The sequence below is a fragment of the Sphaerodactylus townsendi genome, linkage group LG12 (genome assembly GCF_021028975.2).
Source record: "Sphaerodactylus townsendi isolate TG3544 linkage group LG12, MPM_Stown_v2.3, whole genome shotgun sequence".
NCBI lineage: Eukaryota > Metazoa > Chordata > Lepidosauria > Squamata > Sphaerodactylidae > Sphaerodactylus > Sphaerodactylus townsendi.
The window spans coordinates 54,451,400-54,464,618 of NC_059436.1; positions in this window are offsets into that span (position 1 = coordinate 54,451,400).

Here is a 13,219-nt window from a genome sequence, read left to right on the forward strand (position 1 = left end):
GGTGGGGGGGGGGGGGGGTGGGGGGGGGGGGGGGTGGGGGGGGGGGGGGGTGGGGGGGGGGGGGGGTGGGGGGGGGGGGGGGTGGGGGGGGGGGGGGGTGGGGGGGGGGGGGGGTGGGGGGGGGGGGGGGTGGGGGGGGGGGGGGGTGGGGGGGGGGGGGGGTGGGGGGGGGGGGGGGTGGGGGGGGGGGGGGGTGGGGGGGGGGGGGGGTGGGGGGGGGGGGGGGTGGGGGGGGGGGGGGGTGGGGGGGGGGGGGGGTGGGGGGGGGGGGGGGTGGGGGGGGGGGGGGGTGGGGGGGGGGGGGGGTGGGGGGGGGGGGGGGTGGGGGGGGGGGGGGGTGGGGGGGGGGGGGGGTGGGGGGGGGGGGGGGTGGGGGGGGGGGGGGGTGGGGGGGGGGGGGGGTGGGGGGGGGGGGGGGTGGGGGGGGGGGGGGGTGGGGGGGGGGGGGGGTGGGGGGGGGGGGGGGTGGGGGGGGGGGGGGGTGGGGGGGGGGGGGGGTGGGGGGGGGGGGGGGTGGGGGGGGGGGGGGGTGGGGGGGGGGGGGGGTGGGGGGGGGGGGGGGTGGGGGGGGGGGGGGGTGGGGGGGGGGGGGGGTGGGGGGGGGGGGGGGTGGGGGGGGGGGGGGGTGGGGGGGGGGGGGGGTGGGGGGGGGGGGGGGTGGGGGGGGGGGGGGGTGGGGGGGGGGGGGGGTGGGGGGGGGGGGGGGTGGGGGGGGGGGGGGGTGGGGGGGGGGGGGGGTGGGGGGGGGGGGGGGTGGGGGGGGGGGGGGGTGGGGGGGGGGGGGGGTGGGGGGGGGGGGGGGTGGGGGGGGGGGGGGGTGGGGGGGGGGGGGGGTGGGGGGGGGGGGGGGTGGGGGGGGGGGGGGGTGGGGGGGGGGGGGGGTGGGGGGGGGGGGGGGTGGGGGGGGGGGGGGGTGGGGGGGGGGGGGGGTGGGGGGGGGGGGGGGTGGGGGGGGGGGGGGGTGGGGGGGGGGGGGGGTGGGGGGGGGGGGGGGTGGGGGGGGGGGGGGGTGGGGGGGGGGGGGGGTGGGGGGGGGGGGGGGTGGGGGGGGGGGGGGGTGGGGGGGGGGGGGGGTGGGGGGGGGGGGGGGTGGGGGGGGGGGGGGGTGGGGGGGGGGGGGGGTGGGGGGGGGGGGGGGTGGGGGGGGGGGGGGGTGGGGGGGGGGGGGGGTGGGGGGGGGGGGGGGTGGGGGGGGGGGGGGGTGGGGGGGGGGGGGGGTGGGGGGGGGGGGGGGTGGGGGGGGGGGGGGGTGGGGGGGGGGGGGGGTGGGGGGGGGGGGGGGTGGGGGGGGGGGGGGGTGGGGGGGGGGGGGGGTGGGGGGGGGGGGGGGTGGGGGGGGGGGGGGGTGGGGGGGGGGGGGGGTGGGGGGGGGGGGGGGTGGGGGGGGGGGGGGGTGGGGGGGGGGGGGGGTGGGGGGGGGGGGGGGTGGGGGGGGGGGGGGGTGGGGGGGGGGGGGGGTGGGGGGGGGGGGGGGTGGGGGGGGGGGGGGGTGGGGGGGGGGGGGGGTGGGGGGGGGGGGGGGTGGGGGGGGGGGGGGGTGGGGGGGGGGGGGGGTGGGGGGGGGGGGGGGTGGGGGGGGGGGGGGGTGGGGGGGGGGGGGGGTGGGGGGGGGGGGGGGTGGGGGGGGGGGGGGGTGGGGGGGGGGGGGGGTGGGGGGGGGGGGGGGTGGGGGGGGGGGGGGGTGGGGGGGGGGGGGGGTGGGGGGGGGGGGGGGTGGGGGGGGGGGGGGGTGGGGGGGGGGGGGGGTGGGGGGGGGGGGGGGTGGGGGGGGGGGGGGGTGGGGGGGGGGGGGGGTGGGGGGGGGGGGGGGTGGGGGGGGGGGGGGGTGGGGGGGGGGGGGGGTGGGGGGGGGGGGGGGTGGGGGGGGGGGGGGGTGGGGGGGGGGGGGGGTGGGGGGGGGGGGGGGTGGGGGGGGGGGGGGGTGGGGGGGGGGGGGGGTGGGGGGGGGGGGGGGTGGGGGGGGGGGGGGGTGGGGGGGGGGGGGGGTGGGGGGGGGGGGGGGTGGGGGGGGGGGGGGGTGGGGGGGGGGGGGGGTGGGGGGGGGGGGGGGTGGGGGGGGGGGGGGGTGGGGGGGGGGGGGGGTGGGGGGGGGGGGGGGTGGGGGGGGGGGGGGGTGGGGGGGGGGGGGGGTGGGGGGGGGGGGGGGTGGGGGGGGGGGGGGGTGGGGGGGGGGGGGGGTGGGGGGGGGGGGGGGTGGGGGGGGGGGGGGGTGGGGGGGGGGGGGGGTGGGGGGGGGGGGGGGTGGGGGGGGGGGGGGGTGGGGGGGGGGGGGGGTGGGGGGGGGGGGGGGTGGGGGGGGGGGGGGGTGGGGGGGGGGGGGGGTGGGGGGGGGGGGGGGTGGGGGGGGGGGGGGGTGGGGGGGGGGGGGGGTGGGGGGGGGGGGGGGTGGGGGGGGGGGGGGGTGGGGGGGGGGGGGGGTGGGGGGGGGGGGGGGTGGGGGGGGGGGGGGGTGGGGGGGGGGGGGGGTGGGGGGGGGGGGGGGTGGGGGGGGGGGGGGGTGGGGGGGGGGGGGGGTGGGGGGGGGGGGGGGTGGGGGGGGGGGGGGGTGGGGGGGGGGGGGGGTGGGGGGGGGGGGGGGTGGGGGGGGGGGGGGGTGGGGGGGGGGGGGGGTGGGGGGGGGGGGGGGTGGGGGGGGGGGGGGGTGGGGGGGGGGGGGGGTGGGGGGGGGGGGGGGTGGGGGGGGGGGGGGGTGGGGGGGGGGGGGGGTGGGGGGGGGGGGGGGTGGGGGGGGGGGGGGGTGGGGGGGGGGGGGGGTGGGGGGGGGGGGGGGTGGGGGGGGGGGGGGGTGGGGGGGGGGGGGGGTGGGGGGGGGGGGGGGTGGGGGGGGGGGGGGGTGGGGGGGGGGGGGGGTGGGGGGGGGGGGGGGTGGGGGGGGGGGGGGGTGGGGGGGGGGGGGGGTGGGGGGGGGGGGGGGTGGGGGGGGGGGGGGGTGGGGGGGGGGGGGGGTGGGGGGGGGGGGGGGTGGGGGGGGGGGGGGGTGGGGGGGGGGGGGGGTGGGGGGGGGGGGGGGTGGGGGGGGGGGGGGGTGGGGGGGGGGGGGGGTGGGGGGGGGGGGGGGTGGGGGGGGGGGGGGGTGGGGGGGGGGGGGGGTGGGGGGGGGGGGGGGTGGGGGGGGGGGGGGGTGGGGGGGGGGGGGGGTGGGGGGGGGGGGGGGTGGGGGGGGGGGGGGGTGGGGGGGGGGGGGGGTGGGGGGGGGGGGGGGTGGGGGGGGGGGGGGGTGGGGGGGGGGGGGGGTGGGGGGGGGGGGGGGTGGGGGGGGGGGGGGGTGGGGGGGGGGGGGGGTGGGGGGGGGGGGGGGTGGGGGGGGGGGGGGGTGGGGGGGGGGGGGGGTGGGGGGGGGGGGGGGTGGGGGGGGGGGGGGGTGGGGGGGGGGGGGGGTGGGGGGGGGGGGGGGTGGGGGGGGGGGGGGGTGGGGGGGGGGGGGGGTGGGGGGGGGGGGGGGTGGGGGGGGGGGGGGGTGGGGGGGGGGGGGGGTGGGGGGGGGGGGGGGTGGGGGGGGGGGGGGGTGGGGGGGGGGGGGGGTGGGGGGGGGGGGGGGTGGGGGGGGGGGGGGGTGGGGGGGGGGGGGGGTGGGGGGGGGGGGGGGTGGGGGGGGGGGGGGGTGGGGGGGGGGGGGGGTGGGGGGGGGGGGGGGTGGGGGGGGGGGGGGGTGGGGGGGGGGGGGGGTGGGGGGGGGGGGGGGTGGGGGGGGGGGGGGGTGGGGGGGGGGGGGGGTGGGGGGGGGGGGGGGTGGGGGGGGGGGGGGGTGGGGGGGGGGGGGGGTGGGGGGGGGGGGGGGTGGGGGGGGGGGGGGGTGGGGGGGGGGGGGGGTGGGGGGGGGGGGGGGTGGGGGGGGGGGGGGGTGGGGGGGGGGGGGGGTGGGGGGGGGGGGGGGTGGGGGGGGGGGGGGGTGGGGGGGGGGGGGGGTGGGGGGGGGGGGGGGTGGGGGGGGGGGGGGGTGGGGGGGGGGGGGGGTGGGGGGGGGGGGGGGTGGGGGGGGGGGGGGGTGGGGGGGGGGGGGGGTGGGGGGGGGGGGGGGTGGGGGGGGGGGGGGGTGGGGGGGGGGGGGGGTGGGGGGGGGGGGGGGTGGGGGGGGGGGGGGGTGGGGGGGGGGGGGGGTGGGGGGGGGGGGGGGTGGGGGGGGGGGGGGGTGGGGGGGGGGGGGGGTGGGGGGGGGGGGGGGTGGGGGGGGGGGGGGGTGGGGGGGGGGGGGGGTGGGGGGGGGGGGGGGTGGGGGGGGGGGGGGGTGGGGGGGGGGGGGGGTGGGGGGGGGGGGGGGTGGGGGGGGGGGGGGGTGGGGGGGGGGGGGGGTGGGGGGGGGGGGGGGTGGGGGGGGGGGGGGGTGGGGGGGGGGGGGGGTGGGGGGGGGGGGGGGTGGGGGGGGGGGGGGGTGGGGGGGGGGGGGGGTGGGGGGGGGGGGGGGTGGGGGGGGGGGGGGGTGGGGGGGGGGGGGGGTGGGGGGGGGGGGGGGTGGGGGGGGGGGGGGGTGGGGGGGGGGGGGGGTGGGGGGGGGGGGGGGTGGGGGGGGGGGGGGGTGGGGGGGGGGGGGGGTGGGGGGGGGGGGGGGTGGGGGGGGGGGGGGGTGGGGGGGGGGGGGGGTGGGGGGGGGGGGGGGTGGGGGGGGGGGGGGGTGGGGGGGGGGGGGGGTGGGGGGGGGGGGGGGTGGGGGGGGGGGGGGGTGGGGGGGGGGGGGGGTGGGGGGGGGGGGGGGTGGGGGGGGGGGGGGGTGGGGGGGGGGGGGGGTGGGGGGGGGGGGGGGTGGGGGGGGGGGGGGGTGGGGGGGGGGGGGGGTGGGGGGGGGGGGGGGTGGGGGGGGGGGGGGGTGGGGGGGGGGGGGGGTGGGGGGGGGGGGGGGTGGGGGGGGGGGGGGGTGGGGGGGGGGGGGGGTGGGGGGGGGGGGGGGTGGGGGGGGGGGGGGGTGGGGGGGGGGGGGGGTGGGGGGGGGGGGGGGTGGGGGGGGGGGGGGGTGGGGGGGGGGGGGGGTGGGGGGGGGGGGGGGTGGGGGGGGGGGGGGGTGGGGGGGGGGGGGGGTGGGGGGGGGGGGGGGTGGGGGGGGGGGGGGGTGGGGGGGGGGGGGGGTGGGGGGGGGGGGGGGTGGGGGGGGGGGGGGGTGGGGGGGGGGGGGGGTGGGGGGGGGGGGGGGTGGGGGGGGGGGGGGGTGGGGGGGGGGGGGGGTGGGGGGGGGGGGGGGTGGGGGGGGGGGGGGGTGGGGGGGGGGGGGGGTGGGGGGGGGGGGGGGTGGGGGGGGGGGGGGGTGGGGGGGGGGGGGGGTGGGGGGGGGGGGGGGTGGGGGGGGGGGGGGGTGGGGGGGGGGGGGGGTGGGGGGGGGGGGGGGTGGGGGGGGGGGGGGGTGGGGGGGGGGGGGGGTGGGGGGGGGGGGGGGTGGGGGGGGGGGGGGGTGGGGGGGGGGGGGGGTGGGGGGGGGGGGGGGTGGGGGGGGGGGGGGGTGGGGGGGGGGGGGGGTGGGGGGGGGGGGGGGTGGGGGGGGGGGGGGGTGGGGGGGGGGGGGGGTGGGGGGGGGGGGGGGTGGGGGGGGGGGGGGGTGGGGGGGGGGGGGGGTGGGGGGGGGGGGGGGTGGGGGGGGGGGGGGGTGGGGGGGGGGGGGGGTGGGGGGGGGGGGGGGTGGGGGGGGGGGGGGGTGGGGGGGGGGGGGGGTGGGGGGGGGGGGGGGTGGGGGGGGGGGGGGGTGGGGGGGGGGGGGGGTGGGGGGGGGGGGGGGTGGGGGGGGGGGGGGGTGGGGGGGGGGGGGGGTGGGGGGGGGGGGGGGTGGGGGGGGGGGGGGGTGGGGGGGGGGGGGGGTGGGGGGGGGGGGGGGTGGGGGGGGGGGGGGGTGGGGGGGGGGGGGGGTGGGGGGGGGGGGGGGTGGGGGGGGGGGGGGGTGGGGGGGGGGGGGGGTGGGGGGGGGGGGGGGTGGGGGGGGGGGGGGGTGGGGGGGGGGGGGGGTGGGGGGGGGGGGGGGTGGGGGGGGGGGGGGGTGGGGGGGGGGGGGGGTGGGGGGGGGGGGGGGTGGGGGGGGGGGGGGGTGGGGGGGGGGGGGGGTGGGGGGGGGGGGGGGTGGGGGGGGGGGGGGGTGGGGGGGGGGGGGGGTGGGGGGGGGGGGGGGTGGGGGGGGGGGGGGGTGGGGGGGGGGGGGGGTGGGGGGGGGGGGGGGTGGGGGGGGGGGGGGGTGGGGGGGGGGGGGGGTGGGGGGGGGGGGGGGTGGGGGGGGGGGGGGGTGGGGGGGGGGGGGGGTGGGGGGGGGGGGGGGTGGGGGGGGGGGGGGGTGGGGGGGGGGGGGGGTGGGGGGGGGGGGGGGTGGGGGGGGGGGGGGGTGGGGGGGGGGGGGGGTGGGGGGGGGGGGGGGTGGGGGGGGGGGGGGGTGGGGGGGGGGGGGGGTGGGGGGGGGGGGGGGTGGGGGGGGGGGGGGGTGGGGGGGGGGGGGGGTGGGGGGGGGGGGGGGTGGGGGGGGGGGGGGGTGGGGGGGGGGGGGGGTGGGGGGGGGGGGGGGTGGGGGGGGGGGGGGGTGGGGGGGGGGGGGGGTGGGGGGGGGGGGGGGTGGGGGGGGGGGGGGGTGGGGGGGGGGGGGGGTGGGGGGGGGGGGGGGTGGGGGGGGGGGGGGGTGGGGGGGGGGGGGGGTGGGGGGGGGGGGGGGTGGGGGGGGGGGGGGGTGGGGGGGGGGGGGGGTGGGGGGGGGGGGGGGTGGGGGGGGGGGGGGGTGGGGGGGGGGGGGGGTGGGGGGGGGGGGGGGTGGGGGGGGGGGGGGGTGGGGGGGGGGGGGGGTGGGGGGGGGGGGGGGTGGGGGGGGGGGGGGGTGGGGGGGGGGGGGGGTGGGGGGGGGGGGGGGTGGGGGGGGGGGGGGGTGGGGGGGGGGGGGGGTGGGGGGGGGGGGGGGTGGGGGGGGGGGGGGGTGGGGGGGGGGGGGGGTGGGGGGGGGGGGGGGTGGGGGGGGGGGGGGGTGGGGGGGGGGGGGGGTGGGGGGGGGGGGGGGTGGGGGGGGGGGGGGGTGGGGGGGGGGGGGGGTGGGGGGGGGGGGGGGTGGGGGGGGGGGGGGGTGGGGGGGGGGGGGGGTGGGGGGGGGGGGGGGTGGGGGGGGGGGGGGGTGGGGGGGGGGGGGGGTGGGGGGGGGGGGGGGTGGGGGGGGGGGGGGGTGGGGGGGGGGGGGGGTGGGGGGGGGGGGGGGTGGGGGGGGGGGGGGGTGGGGGGGGGGGGGGGTGGGGGGGGGGGGGGGTGGGGGGGGGGGGGGGTGGGGGGGGGGGGGGGTGGGGGGGGGGGGGGGTGGGGGGGGGGGGGGGTGGGGGGGGGGGGGGGTGGGGGGGGGGGGGGGTGGGGGGGGGGGGGGGTGGGGGGGGGGGGGGGTGGGGGGGGGGGGGGGTGGGGGGGGGGGGGGGTGGGGGGGGGGGGGGGTGGGGGGGGGGGGGGGTGGGGGGGGGGGGGGGTGGGGGGGGGGGGGGGTGGGGGGGGGGGGGGGTGGGGGGGGGGGGGGGTGGGGGGGGGGGGGGGTGGGGGGGGGGGGGGGTGGGGGGGGGGGGGGGTGGGGGGGGGGGGGGGTGGGGGGGGGGGGGGGTGGGGGGGGGGGGGGGTGGGGGGGGGGGGGGGTGGGGGGGGGGGGGGGTGGGGGGGGGGGGGGGTGGGGGGGGGGGGGGGTGGGGGGGGGGGGGGGTGGGGGGGGGGGGGGGTGGGGGGGGGGGGGGGTGGGGGGGGGGGGGGGTGGGGGGGGGGGGGGGTGGGGGGGGGGGGGGGTGGGGGGGGGGGGGGGTGGGGGGGGGGGGGGGTGGGGGGGGGGGGGGGTGGGGGGGGGGGGGGGTGGGGGGGGGGGGGGGTGGGGGGGGGGGGGGGTGGGGGGGGGGGGGGGTGGGGGGGGGGGGGGGTGGGGGGGGGGGGGGGTGGGGGGGGGGGGGGGTGGGGGGGGGGGGGGGTGGGGGGGGGGGGGGGTGGGGGGGGGGGGGGGTGGGGGGGGGGGGGGGTGGGGGGGGGGGGGGGTGGGGGGGGGGGGGGGTGGGGGGGGGGGGGGGTGGGGGGGGGGGGGGGTGGGGGGGGGGGGGGGTGGGGGGGGGGGGGGGTGGGGGGGGGGGGGGGTGGGGGGGGGGGGGGGTGGGGGGGGGGGGGGGTGGGGGGGGGGGGGGGTGGGGGGGGGGGGGGGTGGGGGGGGGGGGGGGTGGGGGGGGGGGGGGGTGGGGGGGGGGGGGGGTGGGGGGGGGGGGGGGTGGGGGGGGGGGGGGGTGGGGGGGGGGGGGGGTGGGGGGGGGGGGGGGTGGGGGGGGGGGGGGGTGGGGGGGGGGGGGGGTGGGGGGGGGGGGGGGTGGGGGGGGGGGGGGGTGGGGGGGGGGGGGGGTGGGGGGGGGGGGGGGTGGGGGGGGGGGGGGGTGGGGGGGGGGGGGGGTGGGGGGGGGGGGGGGTGGGGGGGGGGGGGGGTGGGGGGGGGGGGGGGTGGGGGGGGGGGGGGGTGGGGGGGGGGGGGGGTGGGGGGGGGGGGGGGTGGGGGGGGGGGGGGGTGGGGGGGGGGGGGGGTGGGGGGGGGGGGGGGTGGGGGGGGGGGGGGGTGGGGGGGGGGGGGGGTGGGGGGGGGGGGGGGTGGGGGGGGGGGGGGGTGGGGGGGGGGGGGGGTGGGGGGGGGGGGGGGTGGGGGGGGGGGGGGGTGGGGGGGGGGGGGGGTGGGGGGGGGGGGGGGTGGGGGGGGGGGGGGGTGGGGGGGGGGGGGGGTGGGGGGGGGGGGGGGTGGGGGGGGGGGGGGGTGGGGGGGGGGGGGGGTGGGGGGGGGGGGGGGTGGGGGGGGGGGGGGGTGGGGGGGGGGGGGGGTGGGGGGGGGGGGGGGTGGGGGGGGGGGGGGGTGGGGGGGGGGGGGGGTGGGGGGGGGGGGGGGTGGGGGGGGGGGGGGGTGGGGGGGGGGGGGGGTGGGGGGGGGGGGGGGTGGGGGGGGGGGGGGGTGGGGGGGGGGGGGGGTGGGGGGGGGGGGGGGTGGGGGGGGGGGGGGGTGGGGGGGGGGGGGGGTGGGGGGGGGGGGGGGTGGGGGGGGGGGGGGGTGGGGGGGGGGGGGGGTGGGGGGGGGGGGGGGTGGGGGGGGGGGGGGGTGGGGGGGGGGGGGGGTGGGGGGGGGGGGGGGTGGGGGGGGGGGGGGGTGGGGGGGGGGGGGGGTGGGGGGGGGGGGGGGTGGGGGGGGGGGGGGGTGGGGGGGGGGGGGGGTGGGGGGGGGGGGGGGTGGGGGGGGGGGGGGGTGGGGGGGGGGGGGGGTGGGGGGGGGGGGGGGTGGGGGGGGGGGGGGGTGGGGGGGGGGGGGGGTGGGGGGGGGGGGGGGTGGGGGGGGGGGGGGGTGGGGGGGGGGGGGGGTGGGGGGGGGGGGGGGTGGGGGGGGGGGGGGGTGGGGGGGGGGGGGGGTGGGGGGGGGGGGGGGTGGGGGGGGGGGGGGGTGGGGGGGGGGGGGGGTGGGGGGGGGGGGGGGTGGGGGGGGGGGGGGGTGGGGGGGGGGGGGGGTGGGGGGGGGGGGGGGTGGGGGGGGGGGGGGGTGGGGGGGGGGGGGGGTGGGGGGGGGGGGGGGTGGGGGGGGGGGGGGGTGGGGGGGGGGGGGGGTGGGGGGGGGGGGGGGTGGGGGGGGGGGGGGGTGGGGGGGGGGGGGGGTGGGGGGGGGGGGGGGTGGGGGGGGGGGGGGGTGGGGGGGGGGGGGGGTGGGGGGGGGGGGGGGTGGGGGGGGGGGGGGGTGGGGGGGGGGGGGGGTGGGGGGGGGGGGGGGTGGGGGGGGGGGGGGGTGGGGGGGGGGGGGGGTGGGGGGGGGGGGGGGTGGGGGGGGGGGGGGGTGGGGGGGGGGGGGGGTGGGGGGGGGGGGGGGTGGGGGGGGGGGGGGGTGGGGGGGGGGGGGGGTGGGGGGGGGGGGGGGTGGGGGGGGGGGGGGGTGGGGGGGGGGGGGGGTGGGGGGGGGGGGGGGTGGGGGGGGGGGGGGGTGGGGGGGGGGGGGGGTGGGGGGGGGGGGGGGTGGGGGGGGGGGGGGGTGGGGGGGGGGGGGGGTGGGGGGGGGGGGGGGTGGGGGGGGGGGGGGGTGGGGGGGGGGGGGGGTGGGGGGGGGGGGGGGTGGGGGGGGGGGGGGGTGGGGGGGGGGGGGGGTGGGGGGGGGGGGGGGTGGGGGGGGGGGGGGGTGGGGGGGGGGGGGGGTGGGGGGGGGGGGGGGTGGGGGGGGGGGGGGGTGGGGGGGGGGGGGGGTGGGGGGGGGGGGGGGTGGGGGGGGGGGGGGGTGGGGGGGGGGGGGGGTGGGGGGGGGGGGGGGTGGGGGGGGGGGGGGGTGGGGGGGGGGGGGGGTGGGGGGGGGGGGGGGTGGGGGGGGGGGGGGGTGGGGGGGGGGGGGGGTGGGGGGGGGGGGGGGTGGGGGGGGGGGGGGGTGGGGGGGGGGGGGGGTGGGGGGGGGGGGGGGTGGGGGGGGGGGGGGGTGGGGGGGGGGGGGGGTGGGGGGGGGGGGGGGTGGGGGGGGGGGGGGGTGGGGGGGGGGGGGGGTGGGGGGGGGGGGGGGTGGGGGGGGGGGGGGGTGGGGGGGGGGGGGGGTGGGGGGGGGGGGGGGTGGGGGGGGGGGGGGGTGGGGGGGGGGGGGGGTGGGGGGGGGGGGGGGTGGGGGGGGGGGGGGGTGGGGGGGGGGGGGGGTGGGGGGGGGGGGGGGTGGGGGGGGGGGGGGGTGGGGGGGGGGGGGGGTGGGGGGGGGGGGGGGTGGGGGGGGGGGGGGGTGGGGGGGGGGGGGGGTGGGGGGGGGGGGGGGTGGGGGGGGGGGGGGGTGGGGGGGGGGGGGGGTGGGGGGGGGGGGGGGTGGGGGGGGGGGGGGGTGGGGGGGGGGGGGGGTGGGGGGGGGGGGGGGTGGGGGGGGGGGGGGGTGGGGGGGGGGGGGGGTGGGGGGGGGGGGGGGTGGGGGGGGGGGGGGGTGGGGGGGGGGGGGGGTGGGGGGGGGGGGGGGTGGGGGGGGGGGGGGGTGGGGGGGGGGGGGGGTGGGGGGGGGGGGGGGTGGGGGGGGGGGGGGGTGGGGGGGGGGGGGGGTGGGGGGGGGGGGGGGTGGGGGGGGGGGGGGGTGGGGGGGGGGGGGGGTGGGGGGGGGGGGGGGTGGGGGGGGGGGGGGGTGGGGGGGGGGGGGGGTGGGGGGGGGGGGGGGTGGGGGGGGGGGGGGGTGGGGGGGGGGGGGGGTGGGGGGGGGGGGGGGTGGGGGGGGGGGGGGGTGGGGGGGGGGGGGGGTGGGGGGGGGGGGGGGTGGGGGGGGGGGGGGGTGGGGGGGGGGGGGGGTGGGGGGGGGGGGGGGTGGGGGGGGGGGGGGGTGGGGGGGGGGGGGGGTGGGGGGGGGGGGGGGTGGGGGGGGGGGGGGGTGGGGGGGGGGGGGGGTGGGGGGGGGGGGGGGTGGGGGGGGGGGGGGGTGGGGGGGGGGGGGGGTGGGGGGGGGGGGGGGTGGGGGGGGGGGGGGGTGGGGGGGGGGGGGGGTGGGGGGGGGGGGGGGTGGGGGGGGGGGGGGGTGGGGGGGGGGGGGGGTGGGGGGGGGGGGGGGTGGGGGGGGGGGGGGGTGGGGGGGGGGGGGGGTGGGGGGGGGGGGGGGTGGGGGGGGGGGGGGGTGGGGGGGGGGGGGGGTGGGGGGGGGGGGGGGTGGGGGGGGGGGGGGGTGGGGGGGGGGGGGGGTGGGGGGGGGGGGGGGTGGGGGGGGGGGGGGGTGGGGGGGGGGGGGGGTGGGGGGGGGGGGGGGTGGGGGGGGGGGGGGGTGGGGGGGGGGGGGGGTGGGGGGGGGGGGGGGTGGGGGGGGGGGGGGGTGGGGGGGGGGGGGGGTGGGGGGGGGGGGGGGTGGGGGGGGGGGGGGGTGGGGGGGGGGGGGGGTGGGGGGGGGGGGGGGTGGGGGGGGGGGGGGGTGGGGGGGGGGGGGGGTGGGGGGGGGGGGGGGTGGGGGGGGGGGGGGGTGGGGGGGGGGGGGGGTGGGGGGGGGGGGGGGTGGGGGGGGGGGGGGGTGGGGGGGGGGGGGGGTGGGGGGGGGGGGGGGTGGGGGGGGGGGGGGGTGGGGGGGGGGGGGGGTGGGGGGGGGGGGGGGTGGGGGGGGGGGGGGGTGGGGGGGGGGGGGGGTGGGGGGGGGGGGGGGTGGGGGGGGGGGGGGGTGGGGGGGGGGGGGGGTGGGGGGGGGGGGGGGTGGGGGGGGGGGGGGGTGGGGGGGGGGGGGGGTGGGGGGGGGGGGGGGTGGGGGGGGGGGGGGGTGGGGGGGGGGGGGGGTGGGGGGGGGGGGGGGTGGGGGGGGGGGGGGGTGGGGGGGGGGGGGGGTGGGGGGGGGGGGGGGTGGGGGGGGGGGGGGGTGGGGGGGGGGGGGGGTGGGGGGGGGGGGGGGTGGGGGGGGGGGGGGGTGGGGGGGGGGGGGGGTGGGGGGGGGGGGGGGTGGGGGGGGGGGGGGGTGGGGGGGGGGGGGGGTGGGGGGGGGGGGGGGTGGGGGGGGGGGGGGGTGGGGGGGGGGGGGGGTGGGGGGGGGGGGGGGTGGGGGGGGGGGGGGGTGGGGGGGGGGGGGGGTGGGGGGGGGGGGGGGTGGGGGGGGGGGGGGGTGGGGGGGGGGGGGGGTGGGGGGGGGGGGGGGTGGGGGGGGGGGGGGGTGGGGGGGGGGGGGGGTGGGGGGGGGGGGGGGTGGGGGGGGGGGGGGGTGGGGGGGGGGGGGGGTGGGGGGGGGGGGGGGTGGGGGGGGGGGGGGGTGGGGGGGGGGGGGGGTGGGGGGGGGGGGGGGTGGGGGGGGGGGGGGGTGGGGGGGGGGGGGGGTGGGGGGGGGGGGGGGTGGGGGGGGGGGGGGGTGGGGGGGGGGGGGGGTGGGGGGGGGGGGGGGTGGGGGGGGGGGGGGGTGGGGGGGGGGGGGGGTGGGGGGGGGGGGGGGTGGGGGGGGGGGGGGGTGGGGGGGGGGGGGGGTGGGGGGGGGGGGGGGTGGGGGGGGGGGGGGGTGGGGGGGGGGGGGGGTGGGGGGGGGGGGGGGTGGGGGGGGGGGGGGGTGGGGGGGGGGGGGGGTGGGGGGGGGGGGGGGTGGGGGGGGGGGGGGGTGGGGGGGGGGGGGGGTGGGGGGGGGGGGGGGTGGGGGGGGGGGGGGGTGGGGGGGGGGGGGGGTGGGGGGGGGGGGGGGTGGGGGGGGGGGGGGGTGGGGGGGGGGGGGGGTGGGGGGGGGGGGGGGTGGGGGGGGGGGGGGGTGGGGGGGGGGGGGGGTGGGGGGGGGGGGGGGTGGGGGGGGGGGGGGGTGGGGGGGGGGGGGGGTGGGGGGGGGGGGGGGTGGGGGGGGGGGGGGGTGGGGGGGGGGGGGGGT